Below are 3,159 nucleotides of genomic sequence, written 5' to 3' on the forward strand. Positions count from 1 at the left end.
CACAAGAGCCTGGGACGGGCTATCAGGACAATAGGCCAAGCCACGAGCATGCGTGAGACCAGGAAACAACACTGTTGGCGCAAATTATAGGGAAAATCGCACCAGAACGTTCACGACTCGAATCCGTCATCATCACCCTCGCGCTCCTGGGGCTCCTGCAACGATCTCACCCTCGCTGCGGGACATCCAATACCGCTCATGAGAACGGTGAGGAGCAGCCCAGAACTACCACGGCACGGCACACCTGGTCAATGACTGCAAGAGGCTAGGGACCCACAGTCTCAAAGAAAACCATTAGTAACACACTTACCGCCCGTCCATCCGGCATTAAAAATCCTGCCAGCGCACCAGCGCAAAGGCTCCCCTGCTTAAAGCCATGGTGCATGTCCAGCCCTGGTCTGCAACGTTCATGCCAACTGGGACCATCCTGGATGATCCAGAGGAGGACAATGCGGAAGAAGCGTCATGTGGTCTGATGAGACACAAATAGAGCCTTTTTTGCGTCATAACTCCCACTCGCCGGATGTTTGGGCAGGCAAGACACGAAGTATCGGAGTCACCAACCCCAAGCAACACCATCCACACGAACCCGTATGAAGCCAATGGCAGGTGGAAAACAATCATTCTTTGGGGATGCTATTTCTGCAAAAAAGGGGACAGACGAAACTGCACCTCGTGTATGTGCAGGCCGAGGATGGATGGGCCATCGTATATCGCAGAGATCTTGGCCAAACAACCTCCTCCCTCAGTAAGAGCATTGAAGCATGGCGATCGTGGCGTCTGACGGTCTGCCAGCATGACAACGACCACCGTAAGCCACACCAAGCCATGGCACTAAGGAGCCTCGGCTCCGTAAGAAGCATCTCAACAGCGTCCCTGGAGTGGACCTAGGCCAGATCTCCAGACCTGAACCCAATAGAAAATCCTTCGTGGAGGGAGCGGAAAGTCCGTTTATTGCCAACCGACCTAGCCCCGAAACACTGAAAGGATCTTGGAGAACGACGTGTAGGGAGGAGTGGGCCAATAATCCCTGCTGCCAGTGTCGATGCAAACCTATAAGAACTACAGGGAACACGTCATTGATCTTCTGTATTGCAACACAAAGGTTTCACTGGCTACCCAAAATATTTAGTCTGCTTTTCTGCATGTATTCAATACTATACCTTGTCATGCAACTAAAATGCACAATCTAATTACCTTAACAAACTCATACAATGTGATTTTCTGGATTTTTGCTTTTAGATTCCGTCCTCAGGAAGTTGAACTGTACCATATGATACAAAATTACAGAACCTCTACATGCTTGGGTATAAGATAGCGAAAAACCTGCAAAATCGGGACAGGTGTATCAAATACTTGTCAACTCTCCCCACTTGAGTATACTACCTAATTATAAAATATATTTTTTTTAGGAGAGCACCATCTAACAGCTATGTAAATAACCACCACTAACATATTGTGATGCATATTTAAATTATGTAGCCTATAGCCTATATGGATGAATGTAAAATTCCACGAGGCACAGACCTCAATTCAATGTCTATTCCACGTTGGTTCAACGTAATTTCATTAAAATGACGTGGAAACATCGTTGATTCAACCAGTGTGTGCCCAGTGAGTGGGGTGTGACTTTTCGTTGTGGCCCTGGCATTCATTGTGCCAAATTTGTTGAGAAGAGCCGTAAACTGTTTTGGTTTTAGCCTCTATTTTTTTTTTATAGATTTTCAAATTCTACGTACTGAATAGCACAGACAAATCAACACAAACTAAAGCCCTAAGACATTGTCCTACTTTTGTGTAAAATTGATACTTTTGAATMTATTATTTAGAGCCGTTATGCCCTCACTTCATCAGGTAAACATTTGAAATGGATCCTTATAGCAATAAACCGTTATGGCAGTTTACGCATGTGGCTCATGGGCTAATGGGACTATTAGCTTGTACCTTTCTGGGTGAAATAAAATACTCTTCTACTTTCCTTACTTTCTAAATGCCATTTGCTAAATGTTTTCCTTGTGCTCAATGGTGAAAATAGTGTTGTTCATGATTGCTGTAGAGTAACAAGGTTATCGAAATTAAATCCCTCAACTGCAGAAATTAAAACAAACAATTAAAACATTTTATTCATTTTTCTTGAAGCGGCAGGCTTTTATGATGTCATTAAAGGACTACTATTATTAATTCATGGGGTTATTGCAGGCTATTACATTATAATAACCATATATTCAAAATAAGTAGTACGACGACAACAACTATTAAAATATAGTACCTTATAATACCATAATAACGATATTGATCATTGGCGTGATTAACCAACGTTAAGGCATTGAAACGTTAAAAACGAAATATAAAAACGTAAGACTACACTGTTTATGATGAACAACTTATAAAATTACAACTCATTTATTTAATTGATAAAGTATTTACCTACTTGATCAATTAAAAAAGTGGTTCCATARAGCTAACCTTTTAAATTCGATATATTTATTTAGAGTTATTTGTTGGATACGTTCCTCTCTGGAATTGTTTTATTGAACTCATCTGCTTTATACACAATTCATTTAATTAAAAGCAAAGAAATTTAACGTGAATCAAAAAGTAATATATATAACAGTTCTACTATTCATTCTACTGTCTACTATTACCGCGTACTATTAGTATACTTTGTACTTTTGGATTTGATTCTATACTTTTGTACACCCTTCAGTTTTATGTATTCCACACAATTAACATCATATGATCCAAAAGAGGCATATAACCCTGTAACTGATTCTTCCCATATTGCCACGCGAATTTCTTTCAGTGCCACCAGCAAGACAATGCGCAGAGATTCATGCTCAGTCTCAGTGGCAAACGATGTCAATGGAAGCGACGCTGAGAATTATGTTGAGAGCTTTGAGAGCCTTGCGTTTGTGCTCAGTGATTGGTTAGAAGAAGCCCAGAAAAACACCTGTTCACTGTCCCTCTGATTGGCTAAGAAGTGTCACATAATATTATATCTGATTGAATATGAAGTGTATGGAAGCTCGTTCCCACCACCAAAATAAATACATCTGACTAGGAGTTATGAGATAGTAAGTCCTTATTATGAGATAGTAAGTCATTATTTTGAGATAGTAAGTCCTTATTATGACATAGTAAGTCATTATCAGGAGATAG

The sequence above is a fragment of the Salvelinus sp. IW2-2015 genome, unplaced genomic scaffold (genome assembly GCF_002910315.2).
Source record: "Salvelinus sp. IW2-2015 unplaced genomic scaffold, ASM291031v2 Un_scaffold2034, whole genome shotgun sequence".
Lineage (NCBI taxonomy): Eukaryota > Metazoa > Chordata > Actinopteri > Salmoniformes > Salmonidae > Salvelinus > Salvelinus sp. IW2-2015.